The following is a 15,016-nucleotide window of genomic DNA, read 5'->3' as shown; positions in this document are numbered from 1 at the left end:
GATGGTTCTTGCCCCAAAGACTGGTTCTCTGTGCCCCGATCGCCTTTCTTCTCCTCCCCCAAACCCTTCTTTCTTCGCGGGTTTCCTTCTCTTCCTTCTCCTCCTTCTGTCTCATGTTCCAAAATTATGGCTTTTTTTTTTTTTTAAAGATTTTATTTATTTACTTGACACAGAGAGAAAGCACGAGCAGGGGGAGCAGCAGAGGGAGAGAGAGAAGCAGACTCCCCGCTGAGCAGGGAGCCTGACACGGGGCTCCACCCCAGGACCCCAGGATCATGACCTGAGCTGAAGGCAGGACGCTTCACCAACTGAGCCACCCAGCCACCTCACGGCTCTTTTTAATGTGACAGAATGCCCCGGAGCCTCACTGGGGGCTCTCGTACTTCTGGTACCTGACGTGGTGGAAACAGAGAATACAGGAAAATGCTGATGCACTCAACAACCTCTTACAATTGAATTTTATTTAATTCATCACAATGGTTTCTGTATATATATTTTAAATGTTGCACATACACGTACGAAAAATTATGTTTTCAATCTGTGGGCCAGCACGGACCCAAGGATATGTCACAACACAGAGGGAGCTTCCCATGGGTTGGGGACTGGTGCACTTCTGAGACATAACTTGTCGTTTATTTATTCACTGCTTACCCGCTCCCAGTGATTTGCTGGGCACTGTGGGGAAATAGATGGCCGAGAGCCGGTTCTCGCTGGCAGGTGGCCATGTGTGAGCCAGTGTGAGAGCTGGGCGTGCGGCGCCCGGCTGGAGCCCCTCTCCCAGTGCAGCCGCTGCCTGACACTGGGCAGGTCGGTTCGTCCCTTTGTAGAGATGTAAGATGGAAATAGGCATTCCTCCTTCATTGGGTCGTGCAAGAGTTTAATGAGTGATGGCTCAGAAAGCATTTGGAGTGGCTGGTGCCTGAGTACTGAGCGTGGCTACCACTATTTGTTCACCAGTGGAAAGGCGGGGGTGGGTGGTCATGCGTCCGGCACGAGGACCTTGTTGTTGGACGTATGATGGTTCCCAGCCCCTCCTCCTTGGCCGGTGTACCCCTTCAGTCTTCTGGGAAGTGGGCACCCAAGGTGGAGTAGGAAGGGCAAGAGGGTTATGGGAAGTCAGGGGGAGGGGCAGGCGTTTGGGGGTGGTGGTGCTCCAGAGCCTCCTGGGAGGCGCACGGCTGTGAAGGGAGGGAGGCAGCCAGGAGGATTGGGCCGGGGAGAGCCTCAGACTGCCGCCCCTAAGAGGCAGCCTCAGCGGCCAGGTGACAGGGAGCCCCAGAGCAGAGATGCCTGCAGAGGAGGGCTGCGTTGGGCAGCTCTGAAACTCCTGCAAAGCTCAGGGTTGCAGGAGCAGCCCAGGAGAGCTTGCCTCAGCTGACGGTTGCTGTGGGTCCTGAAGGTGCAGCAGCCAAGGGCTGGCCGCTCACGGGCTCCTTGGGGGCGGGTTCTCCCTGGAGGGACATCTGAGCCGCACACCTGCATCGCAGCCTACAGAGCCCTCCGCCTGCCCTTGGGGGTGTGTCAGGGAGGGAGCTCGGCTCAGCGCTCCCGTCCCCAGCCCCTCAGGGCTTGGCTGCCTGCTGGCTGTGGGGGCAGAAGGGCTGCATCTCCCGTGGCCAGCTGACCCTCCCTGTCTTGGCCATATGGGCACTTGTAGAGTGGCTGCTTGTGCCCAGAGTCTCTCCAGACAAGTCCTGGTGAACACAGCCTCAGCTTCTAGTGCAGCCCCTCTGCTCAGGGCAGGAATGGGCACCAGCCCATCCTTTGCTCGCTCCATCTCTAGCTCCTCTTCCTTTCCCAGGAGCCTCTGCCTCCGGCAAGCAAGCAGCCCCAACTGCTCCCCCTTTCCACCTGACCCTGCTCCCTGCATGCCATTCAGGCCAATGTGGATGGGTCGCTAGCCCTCAGACAGCCACCCCGGTGGGGCTCAGCAAAGGTGGGGCTCAGAGCTCCGAGGGAAGGCTTCCCCACAGATGGGGCCCCTTCCTGAAGGAGGGATGGGAGATATCAGGGGAAGGCAGGGTGCACTCTGGAGGCGGCCTACATTTCTCTGTCAAGCATGTGGCCATCCTAGCCTCTGTTTCTAGGGAACAAGTAAGGCATTTCTACAGTGAGAGCAAAGCAGCTCGTTTGATATTTCTCCTGGACAAAGGTTTGCACCTCGAAGAACAAAAAGACTGTTTTTGCATCACCTTTTCTCTGTTTTCTCTTTGGGTAGGGGTTAGTGTTGCACAGTGGGAATGGGCAATTAAAACCCAGTAGCTGTTTTTCCCGAAAGTAGCAGTTGCTAGGAGCACAGGTGCATGCTCAGTGGTCCTTGGACTTCAGGGCCTCCAAGTCACCTGGAGGGCTTGTTAAAAACCCAGGTTGCTGGGCCCCACCCAAGGTTTCTCATTCAGTGGGTCTGGGGTGGGGCTCAAGAACCTGCTTTCTTAACTAGTTCCCAGGTGAGGCTGCTATTGCTGGTCCCGGGACCACCCCTTGAGAATCGCCATGTCCCACCATAACCCGGCCATCATGTGAACTTGGGGCTTTCCATATCGTGACTCTCTGAGGCTACTGCCTCCCTGATGACACCGAAATGTTACTGCCTCTTTGACTAGGGCTGATAGCTACCTGATTTATAGAGAGTCCCTTTAGCTATGTCTTGAAGATCTCCCTTCCTGCGTCAATGTAGATGATTTAATTTTCCCCTTACGCTAGAATATAAGAGCAAAGGTCATTATTGTCTTTTGATTTCCCATTCTGTCACATTTTATTTCCAGATTCAAGCGGTTAACTGATGGATTCAAACTAACCAATCTCGGGCACCTGGGTGGATCAGTTGGTTAAGCGACTGCCTTCGGCTCAGGTCATGATCCTGGAGTCCCGGGATCGAGTCCCACATCGGGCTCCCTGCTCAGCAGGGAGTCTGCTTCTCCCTCTGACCCTCTTCCCTCTCGTGCTCTCTATCTCTCATTCTCTCTCTCTCTCAAATAAATAAATAAAATCTTTAAAAAAAACAAACTAATCAATCTCTCCCAGTCCCCCCCCGTCTGGAGCCCCCAGCTGTACCCCTTGTTCTCAAAACAGCTAATCCCACTGACTTGCTGGTCAAGACACAGCAAAGAAGATTGGTGAGGTTAATTGTTTGGATTAGACTAGAAGCCTAACTTCTCTGGTCTGGGAACCCACCCGTGCATCTGGGAAGGTGTAAACGCCCTGTCCTCCTGCCTTCTTTTTTTTTTTTTTTTTTTTCTCGGGGAAGGCATTTAATGATCAGTGGGGACACCACACAGCCCCACTCAAAAGCACCAAACTTAGCTCTGAAGGAAAACACACACTAGACTTGCCTGGAGAAGGGGCTGCCTTTCAGTTGGCTGGGGAGGGGGAGGAATGTTCCCAGGGCCTTCAGAGGGCAGTGGAGGCCTCAGCATCGGGGGGCATGGGAGTTGGGGGATGTACCCCAGGATTTGAGGGTGTGAACTCCAGGAGGCTGGGGGTGGACCCCCAGGAGGTGGAGGGTGGACCCCAGGAGCTGGTGGGGTGGATCCCTGGAGCTGGTGGGTGGACCCCAGGAGCTGGTGGGTGGACCCCCAGGAGCTGGTGGGTGGACCCCAGGGGCCTGGGGATGAACTGCAGGAGCTGGAGGGTGCACCCCTGGGGCCTGGGGGTGAACTGCAGGAGCTGGTGGATGCACCCCTGGAGCCTGGGGGTGAACCCCAGCAGATGGGGGAGGATGGACACCCGGAGCAGGTGGGTGGACCCCTGGGGCTGGAGGGTGGACGCCCGGAGTCGGTGGGTGGACCCCAGATGTTGGTGGGTGGACCACCGGTGCCGGGGGGTGAACCCCGGGAGCTGGGGGGGTGGACTCCTGGTGCTGGGGGGTGGACCCCAGATGTCGGGGGGTGGACACCTGGGGCTGGGGGGGGCAGCTGGGGGAGGGCCCGGAGGCCCTGAGGGTGCAGGCCACTGGGCGGCATGGGTGGCAGAGGCAGGCCTCCTGGTGGTGGCGGGGGCAAAGACTCTGGCAGAGGCGGCCGGGGGGGGCGGAGACCATTCATCAGGGGGGGCGGGGGTCTCTTCACCCCAGGAGGCCCAGCAGGGAGGCTTGGAGGGGCTGGTGGCTTCTCCAACTTGAAGTGAAACTGCAGGAAAAAACTGTTTGGTTTCCCGATTCCAGTGAGCCCAGAACTTGCCTTCGGCCTTATCGATCTCCCTGCTGGGCACCTTGAAGGCGATGGTCTCATAGGGCTCGGCGGCCATGAGCAGGTACTGCCAGCGCCGGTCAGGAGGCTCGATCCTCTGCTCATAGGCGGACATGAAGCGGTGGCGGGGCATGATGCCCTCGGCGATCTCAGGGTAGTCAATCTGGAAGAGGAGGCTTGCTGGCCCATCTCCGTGTCCCTCTGCTTGGTCACTTTGTAGCCTGGGCGGCCAATCTTCACACAACTTCTTCACCTCCACCTTGACCTTTTCTGGCGCTGGCTGGGCGGGGGCCTCCTTGGCCTCCTTGGCGGCTCGCCGGGCCAAGTTGGTCTGATGCTTCTTCCCCTTGGGTAATGTGCCAGGTAGCTGCCTCGTTGTTGTGCAGGGTCAGACACAGCTTGCACTCGTATGAGCCCAGATGATTCTTCATGAAATATGGGTCCTTGTTGATGTCGATGGTCTCCAGGGGCCAGCTGCCGGAGGCGCTCCCTGCGGTCTCGGTTGCTCTCGGAGGAGGAGGCCACGCCTCCACTCCCGGTCTTCCCCCCGGGGCGGTGCTGGAAGTCCATGGTGAGGGCGCTGGGGCTTTACCACACTGGCAGGGAGACCCGGCGCTGCTCCTCACCCGCGCCCGCCGCTGCCACGAATACCCCTCCTGCCTTCTTAAATCCCCAGTCTTCCTACTTGTTTCTGGAACATACAGCTGTTAACATGAATGGTCAGCGTTGTGGCCGTTCACTGGCTAGGATCCCTCCAGTTATTAAGAATACTCTGTGAGTGACTGAAACAGCGAGGCTTTGGACACCCAACCATCCCCCAACCCAGACAACAGGAGCAATTTCTGTTGTTTCTAGAAAGGGAAGTTTATTTCCGGAATTTGGTGGGAGATCTCATTCAAAATCACCGCAGCACTGACATAATGAAATATTTAACCATCCGTTCCATAACCTTCTGTTCTCGCATAAACCCAGAACTACTGTAGAGACGTAGATAATTTTAAGGGAGAAGTATGTGATATAAAATATTTAGCCCGACTTGGAGTCATTTCTGTTCCATATTTTGGTTTCTAAATGAGAGCAAGTAAAGTGGAATTTTGGGCATCCTCACCCTGCTGATGGCCAGGTGCGCCTGGCACTTCGGAAAGTGCCAGCAGGTGGGAGGAGAGTGTGGCTCCCTCCCAGAGTCAGAGAACAGCATACAGTGAGCCAAGAGAGCATGGATCTGCCTCTGCTGGAGAGCAAGCTGCTTGGGATGCAGAGAATATTGCAGGGCAGGTGCAGTGTGGTGACTTCACACTTGGGGATACAGAGAATATTGCAGGGCAGGTGCAGTGTGGTGACTTCAACACTTGGGGATGCAGAGAATATTGCAGGGCAGGTGCAGTGTGGTGACTTCACACTTGGGGATGCAGAGAATATTGCAGGGTAGGTGCAGTGTGGTGACTTCCCGCAAGGCTCACACCCCTGTGGTGTTTTTGTAGTTCTGGCTGCCGGTCCCTGGCCTACAGCATGCTAGGCACGGTCCATTCATCCACATGCGGGTCTGTCCTGTCCTGTCACTGTTCCCCAAAGCCTCCCCTCCAGCTGACCTCTGGATGACAGTATATGTTCTCTTTCTGCTCACCCTGCTTCTTTAAAAAATTTTTTTTATTAACATATAATGTATTATTTGTTGCAGAGGTACAGGTCTGTGATTCATCAGTCTTACACAATTCACAGCGCTCACCATAGCACATACCCTCCCCAATGCCCATCCCTCCCACCCCATCCCTCCCACCCCCCACCACTCCAGCAACCCTCAGTTTGTTTCCTGAGATTAAGAGTCTCTTATGGTTTGTCTCTCTCTCTGGTTTTGTCTTGTTTCATTTTTCCCTCCCTTCCCCTATGATCCTCTGTCTTGTTTCTCAAATTCCTCATATCAGTGAGATCATATGACACTTATCTTCCTCTGACTGACTTATTTCATTTAGCATAATACCTTCTAGTTCCATCCATGTCGTTGCAAATGGCAAGATTTCATTTTTTAATGGCTCCATAATATTCCATTGTGTATATACACCACATCTTCTTTATCCATTCATCTGTTGATGGACATCTAGGCTCTTTCCATAGTTTGGCTAGTGTGGACATTGCTGCTATAAACATCGGGGTGCATGTGACCCTTCGGATCACTACATTTGTATCTTTGGGGTAAATACCCAGTAGTGCAATTGCTGGATCGTATGGTAGCTCTATTTTCAACTGTTTGAGGAACCTCCATACTGTTTTCCAGAGGGGTTGCACCAGCTTGCGTTCCCACCAACAGTGTGAGGGTTCCCCTTTCTCTGCATCCTCGACAACATCTGTCATTTCCTGACTTGTTAATTTTAGCCATTCTGACTGGTGTGAGGTGGTATCTCATGGAGGTTTTGGTTTGTATTTCCCTGATGCTGAGTGATATTGAGCACTTTTTCTTGTGTGTCTGTTGGCCATTTAGATGTCTTCTTTGCAGAAATGTCTGTTCATGTCTTCTGCCCATTTTTTGATTGGATTAATTGTTCTTTGGGTGTTGAGTTTGATAAGTTCTTTATAGATTTTGGATACTAGCCCTTTATCTTTATTTATTTATTTATTTTTTATTATTATGTTATGTTAATCACCATACATTACATCATTAGTTTTTTTTTCTTTTTTTATTGTTATGTTAATCACCATATATTACATCATTAGTTTTTGATGTAGTGTTCCATGATTCATTGTTTGCGTATAACACCCAGTGCTCCACGCAGAACGTGCCCTCCTTAATACCCATCACCAGGCTAACCCATCCCCCCCACCCCCCTCCCCTCTAGAACCCTCAGTTTGTTCCTCAGAGTCCATCGTCTCTCATGGTTCGTCTCCCCCTCCGATTTCCCCTTCTTCATTCTTCCCCTCCTGCTATCTTCTTCTTCTTCTTCTCTTTAAACATATAATGTATTATTTGTTTCAGAGGTACAGATCTGTGATTCAACAGTCTTGCACAATTCACAGCGCTCACCATAGCACATACCCTCCCCAATGTCCATCACCCAGCCACCCCATCCCTCCCACCCCCCCACCACTCCAGCAACCCTCAGTTTGTTTCCCGAGATTAAGAATTCCTCATATCAGTGAGGTCATATGATACATGTCTTTCTCTGATTGACTTATTTCGCTCAGCATAACACCCTCCAGTTCCATCCATGTCGTTGCAAATGGCAAGATTTTATTCCTTTTGATACTAGCCCTTTATCTGACATGTCATTTGCAAGTATCTTCTCCCATTCTGTGGGTTGCCTCTTTGTTTTGTTGACTGTTTCCCTTGCTGTGCAAAAGCTTTTTATCTTGATGAGGTCCCAATAGTTCATTTTTGCCCTTGCTTCCCCTTGCCTTTGGTGATGTTTCTAGGAAGAAGTTGCTGCGGCTGAGGTCGAAGAGGTTGCTGCCTGTGTTTTCCTCAAGGATTTTTGATGGATTCCTGTCTCACATTTAGGTCCTTTCAACCATTTTGAGTCTATTTTTGTGGGTGGTGTAAGGAAATGGTCCAGTGTCATTCTTCTGCATGTGGCTGTCCAATTTTCCCAATACCATTTGTTGAAGAGATTGTCTTTTTTCCATTGGACATTCTTTCCTGCTTTGTCGAAGGTGAGTTGACCATAGAGTTGAGGGTCCATTTCTGGGTTTTCTATTCTGTCCATTGATCTACGTGTCTGCTTTTCTGCCAGTACCATATTGTCTTGATGATGACAGCTTTGTAATAGAGCTTGAAGCCTGGAATTGTGATGCCACCAGCTTTGCTTTTCTTTTTCAACATTCCTCTGGCTATTTGGGGTCTTTTCTGGTTCCATACAAATTTTAGGACTATTTGTTCCATTTCTTTGAAAAAAGTTGATGGTATTTTGATAGGGATTGCATTGAATGTGTAGATTGCTCTAGGTAGCATTGACATCTTCACAATATTTGTTCTTCTAATCCATGAGCATGGAACATTTTTCCATTTCTTTGTGTCTTCCTCAATTTCTTTCATGAGTATTCTATAGTTTTCCAAGCACAGATTCTTTGCTTCTTTGGTTATATTTATTCCTAGGTATCTTAGGGTTTGGGGCGCAATTATAAATGGGATCGACTCCTTAATTTCTCTTTCTTCTGTCTTGTTGTTGGTGTATAGAACTGCAACTAATTTCTGAGCATTGATTTTATATCCTGCCACTTAACTGAATTCCTGTATGCGTTCTAGCAGTTTTGGGGTGGAATCTTTTGGGTTTTCCACATAAAGTGTCATATCATCTGTAAAGGGTGAGAGTTTGACTTCTTCTTTGCAAATTCGGATGCCTTTTAGTTCTTTTTGTTGTCTGATTGCTGAGGCTAGGACTTCTAGTACTACGTTGAATAGCAGTGTGCTCACCCTGCTTCTGTCCGTACTCCATCCTGATTCTACCTTTATTAAAATTTAAGTATCAAATATCCATTTAATAATACAACTGCCTTTAGGAGGAAGGATGTTGTGACTGAGTTTTTATTTGTACCTGACTTGTGGTCATGCGATCATTAGAAAAGGATCCCGAGCCAGACCAACAACACCAAATAAATGCCAGCACAAGCAATTAGCATGTGCCTTGTTGCAAAGCCACCCCCATGGTGCTGCCCTAGTTAGGGTCTGTCAGTGGCTCCAATTATGATGGCCCTTTTCAAGCAGCTGACCCTGCCAGGTGGTCATTGTTACCCACTCTGGGCTGTGACAATTGGCCACAGTTTTTGCAAAACTTGGAGTTTTCTTTAATTTTATAAATCCTGGTCTTTTAGGAACATGTGATTAAAGGCAGTCATTTTTTAAATAGGGGCATGAGATGGTTAAAAAGTTATTGCTACCGGATGCATCCATTGCTCATGCTCAGGAGAGGTGCCCTCTTCCTGCGAGCCCCTACTTGGGCTCCTGCCAGCCGCTCTGCCTCCCATGAGTCTTAGAAAGCAAACCCACTGGAGTTTGCACAATCAGGATTGTGCAATTAGCTGACTACAGGGGCAGAAATTGGCCTTTAAAAAAAATTCTGTGTGAGGTTCACCTCCATTATCATATTCCTCTATGTGGTGGACTTGGCATTCGAGTTTTAAAGCATTTTTTTTTATCAGCTTACTCTGTAAATTACTTTTCTTTTTTTTTTAACTTTTATTATGTTATGTTAGTCACCATACAGTATATCATTAGTTTTTGATGTGGTGATCCACGATCCATTGTTTTCGTACAACATTTTGACTCAATTAAATAGAGGACTGGTAAGGGGATGTGAACAACTTTTTAATCTGAAATAAACCTACATGTTTTGAGGATTCAGTTGCTTCCTTCTCCCGACACAATTTCTGGAGAAACTCAGACGGAAGGTCGTTGTGGGTGTTCTCCCCTCCGAGGGCGGAGTTCCTTGGAACCGGATTCCTGCCCCTATTTCTCCGTCTGCAGGTGGTTTGTCTCCATTTGGCTCCATTCCTGAGCCCTCACACACCTGGTTGTGAAATTTCAGACCTGTATTTGTTCGTCTACACTCGGGCCCTCCCTCTGTGTGTTATTTTCACCTCTGTCCTCTGCTCTTCGCCCTCGCTGCCCATACCTGACCGCTTCTCCAAGTATTTCCCTAGCTCCTTCCCTTTCTCCATTTGATAAACTCCTACTTGAGGTTCCTGGTGAAAGTCACCACCTCCCTGAGGCTTTCTCCACCCCTACAGGGCAGAACTAATAGCCAACTCTCTCTACTAGTGTATTTACCTGTTATAACTAGTTGTGTCTTCCTTTCTTGAATGATTGTAGCTCCTTGGATCAAAGACTTGCTTTGCCTTGGGAAAGTTGCACAGAGCAGAGGCTGAATGATTTTATTTAAAATAAAAATAGAATAAAAAGGGAAAGAGAAGGAAAAAGGAACTTCACAGCTACAGGAGAGAGAAAGGAGAGGTCCCAAAGACAGATGATTAGCAAGGACCTATGCTCCCAGAGCAGGAAAGTGCCTTAGAAATGGCGTCCTCTCTCACAGGTGCAGGGGCTGGGGTGGGTGGAACTTCCTTCAGGCACCATGCTCATTGGTGTGCATCTGCTTCTAGACCCTGCAGCTGGAGCTTCTCGGGTATTTCTCTTTTTCCATGGAGTCCCTTTAGGGTGGCCACTGTCAGCTCGGGGGCCATGGGAAGATATGATCTATATCCTCAAGGATGTTCCTACCTGAACTATAGCAGCAAAACTGGCATGCGTGGGGAAATACGCTAGCACAAGAGGAAGGGGAGGCCTGGTCAAAGTGCACTGTCTGGTGACAAGGACAGAGTCCTTGTTCTGGCCATGATTCACATGAATTGCTGTTTTCTTTGTGTATTTATTTACATGTTTCTCGACATCAGAATGGGTACACTGGATCTAGCAAGGGCCAGACTTCAGGAACATATGATTACTCTAAATTATTGAACAGAGCACACAACTTTCCTTTTTAGGTCCAGAGGGTACACCCTACCTTCTGCTGACGTGAGTGGGGCCGGGGCTGTGACTTGTTTGAGTGGCTTGTCCATTTTTATCCCCTGGCAGGAGCCTCTCTGCATATTTTTGCCCAGTTATAATCTCCCCTCCTTTGAATTGATACAACTATTGACCTAACCTTCATAACCAATCAGTCAGTAAACACATAAGCACAATGCAATGACAGTATAGTTTGCAGGAAGAGAAGTCTGGCGCGTGCCTCAGTCTCCCCACTTATTCAGGGGGGTGGTTGGGAAGATCAAATGATTTGATAGGAGTAAAGCTTTTAGCTCAGTGCCAGGCACATAATAGTTGCTCATTTTATGTTTGCTATGCTGATGGTGGTGATGGTGATGGTGAAGAAGACAAGGAGAAAACGAGAAGAAGGGGGGTGGGGCGGGAAAGACACAAAAGCATGGCTGCTTAGGACTACCTACACTTCAAACAGACACATGTGTGCATACGTGTGTGCATATGTACACGTACACGCATATACACGTAGTGTCACCTTCAACTTTATTTTCTTGAAAAGCTTTAGGTGTATATAGAGCATCACTGTGTATCACAGAAAACTCAATATTGTACTTATTTTGGGGTTATTTTCAATGGTGTGTGCTTTTTTTTAAAAAAAGATTTATTTATTTATTTTAGAGAGAGCGAGAGCGCGTGATTGGGAGGGGCAGAAGGAGAGAGTGGGTCTCAAGCAGACTCCCCACTGAGCACAGAGCCTGTCGCAAGCTCCATCCATGACCCTGAGATCGTGACCTGAGCGAAACAAGAGTGGGACACTGAACCAATAGAGCCACCCAGGTGCCTTGTTACGTGCTTTAAAAAAATGCTTATCATTATTGTCTTTCTTACTCTTTGGGAAAGCCTGTGCTACAGAATGAATAATTGAAGTAGGACTCTTTTTGGAGAATCCCAAATATACAGCATTTGACTTACCTATTGCCCTACCACCACGGTGACTAGGAGTATAGATCTGTCCAACAGACTGCTAAGGGGACACACCGCAAAATCACATAGCCCTGATGCGCTGACTCCACCAGGCCTTTGCCCAGACCCCACTTCCACCTGCTCTATGTCTGGCAAGTGAATTGTGGGTGCAAGTAAAAAATGTGTACTGATTCTTTGCAGCTTCCCCCACCAAGAGGCAGAGCCCCATTCCCCAACCCCTTGAGTCTGGGATGGCCTCATCACTTGCTTCCACCAGTGGAACGCAGCAGAAGCGGTGCTATAGGAGTTCTGTGTCTGGGTGGTGGGGCTTTGCAACTCCTGCTCTCACTCCCCGAGAGGAGCCGTTGCCATGCGCTGAAGTCTGGGCTAGTCAGCTGCCGAGTGCGTCGGGGTTGTCATCACAGACCACCACCCCTGTTGAACTGTCAGATGACCTCACACCAGACCAGCAGAAGAATTGCCCAGAAGATCCCAGTCCACACTGCTGACCCATGGAATTGAGAGCAAATAAAATGATTGCTATTCCAAGCCACCAGGTTTGGAGATGGTTTGTTAAGCAGCCATCAGTCAGTGATACAATGTTAGACCACTGGGATTTTTCAATTGCTTTGGATTTGCTAAAAGCCGAAGTCCAGAGTTCCTGGATTTTGAGATGCTGGGAATTTGAGGTTCTGGGACTTCAATATGTTAGGACTTCAACATTCCACAGAAACCCATGTACCTGAAAACATCAATTGAAACAGAGTGTGAGGAAGTGAAGGGAGCCTCAGACGCTCCGCTGAAGAGTTTCGGCTTATTGGGCAAGTGATGAGAAGCAGGATGTCTTAGGTAGGTGGGACAAGTTTCCAAATCTGTACATGGGAATGACCCTTTTGGTGGTTCATGGGAACTGAATCGAAGAGATATAAGACTGGATGGACCTCCAGAACCACAAAACAAGGCAGGGCCTATGAGAGAAACAGGTGCTCAGGAACGATAACATGGTGGGAAAGTGAAGCGTTGCTTGTGAGTGGCCATTAGATCTACTTCCACACCCAGGATCGAACTCCGAGGTGCACATTCAAACCATACGGGAGACCCACCAAAAAGTATAATTTCCAGGGCCCATCCCAGACACTCTGATCCAGGTGGACTGGAGTGGGACCAAGGCATTAGTACTTTTGGGAGGCAACTTAGGTGTTCTTCTGTGCAGTCATGGTTGAAATCCATTGGATTAGATACATAGATGAATCTGAAGCTCAGGACAGAGGTCAAGTTTGGTGGCAAAGATTTGGTTAAAACCCAGTGAGAGCAGGCAGAGGGAGGACAGGAGCGCCTGCTGACAAATGACTGGGAAGAACCAGACCTTAAGGGTAGAGGAAGAGGGGCCATGTTTGGGAACAGCAGGAGGGAACAAACCATTAGAGAGGTGGAGACCCAGGAGGAGGTGGTGGCATCCTGAGCCAGGGCAGGAGACCTGGGGCCTCGATGGTAGCCGATGCCATGGACATGTGTGCAGAGCCCTACTGTGAGGATGCTAAACCACCCAGCCCAAGTAGACACACCAGCCTTTCCTGAGTGTAACACCATTGTCCCAGTGCAAGTGAGGAATGCAGTCCTGTCAATAAAGGCAAGGGATAGTCATTCTAGTATTGATCTTGTGCCGTTGATTAACTAAAGGACCTCCTACAAAGGAGTGGATTTCATTTGATGAAAAATGAAGGGGAGAATACGGAGTGAAGTGAAAAACAGAATACTTAAATTCTGGGTGATTATTGAAGGAAGGAGTGTGGCTGGGGACAATGTTTCTTAGAGGAAAAACATTTCTAGCCAGACAGGAGGCTGGATAGTGACCATGATTTTTGGGCCTGGAAAAATGCTAGGTAAACCAGATTTCTTTATTGCTTCAATTCTTCTATTCATTGTAATCATAGAGTTGTGGCTATGTGGCTTTGGTTCAGTGCCTGTTTGGGTTTGGGAAATTGGAAGTTTCTAACCTCCCCTACCTGCCAAGATGTGTAACTATTACTTTGAACAAGCAAACTCTGTAATATACTTCATCCTTTCCTCCACTGTTCAATGTGGTCTCATTCCCCTCCAGCCTTGCTTTTGGATAAAATCTTGAGCAAGCCAATAACTCCTTAAATCTTTGACAGACAATAAAAAGGTTGTTCTAGACAATTTTAGTCCTCCAACAGTCTCGATTTGGTATTTAAAATGTCCAGGCTAGTTTAGCAGCCCCAAACCCCAAACTGTATTCAGAATTGGAGGGTCTTCCCACCTCTGACTAGGAATGCCTTAAACTGCGAAGCCCTGGGGAAGGTGGTGAGATTTAGCCCATGTTTCCTGTTTCCCCCGCTGTTCTTCTGTTGCCTTCTCCAGCCCCCCTCTCTGGCCCCTGCAGGGTTAGAGCTGAGACAGGTGGGGTGGAAGGAGAAGGGCAGGAAGACCACCCACTGGTGTGGTTGAGATATGGGTTTGGTGCTCCCTGTGCTTTGCCTATGGTCCTCATTGACCCCCGTCTCTTGTGGGGTTCTTCAGACGTCCCCACTGAGAACATCCATATGCTAGTCCTGGGATGTGGGCTCACTCATGCACCTCCGTCAGCTTCTGCATCCTATGGTACCCTCCTCCCTCCTCTGCTGACCTCGTCTCACCCCTGGCCAGGGGCATTCTTGGGGGGGGGGTCATTTGAAAAGATGCTGCAACTAACTCCTAGCACCCTGACCCTGTCTCTTGGGTCCTCGTCATCATGGTCACACCTGTGACTGTCCCGTGGTGGTCAGATGACAAATACCCCTGCTTTCTCATTCCTCAGGTGGGCAGTTGAAGTGAGCTCCTCACCATCTCGCCGAGGATCCCCAGCAGACACTTACAAAAGTGAGCTCTTCAGACCCCCCTGCCCCTCCGCCCTTTTATCGGCGGTCTTCCTCCTTTTCCTGCACACGCTCCCTACAATCACCTCTCGTACAAACACTTGCCCTCACCTCTGTGTCTCTGGGTACACTCTGGGGGAGGCTTAACCGAAGAGGAGACACATTGACACCCCTCTTTGGTGGGAGCATGATCACCTCCCACAGTGGCCACCATTGTTCTGACGCCAGAGTGTCCCACCCATACACCTCCCAGCTCCCAGACGCCGGGCTCCCCGGGCCAGGGGACAAGTGATAAGATCTCTGAGAGGTCCCCTTTGGGGCTCTCCTTTGGACTCGGAAGCTATAGGACGACCCAGTCTCCCACCCCTTCCTCAGGGGGTGCAGGATAGGGAAAATGCCATGGTATCGCAAAGCCTCCCCCCACCCAAAAAGTTCTTGGGAGCAGAGTTTTGTGTTAAGTGTGCAATTACTTGTCTGTTAGACAGAGAGAAGAGAGAGAGAGAGAGGGAAAGGGAGAGAGATTATAAGAA

At 49.6% G+C, this 15,016-nt stretch overlaps 1 pseudogene; it reads right to left on the bottom strand.

Annotated features, from left to right (window-relative positions):
• Positions 1 to 1,106: 1,106 nt before the first annotated feature.
• LOC113917934 lies at positions 1,107 to 4,809 on the bottom strand (annotated as a pseudogene).
• Between the last annotated feature and the right edge of the window lie 10,207 nt (positions 4,810 to 15,016).

Source organism: Zalophus californianus, chromosome 1 (assembly GCF_009762305.2).
Source record: "Zalophus californianus isolate mZalCal1 chromosome 1, mZalCal1.pri.v2, whole genome shotgun sequence".
In the NCBI taxonomy this organism is placed as follows: domain Eukaryota; kingdom Metazoa; phylum Chordata; class Mammalia; order Carnivora; family Otariidae; genus Zalophus; species Zalophus californianus.
This window is presented reverse-complemented; position numbering and strand designations above follow the sequence as displayed.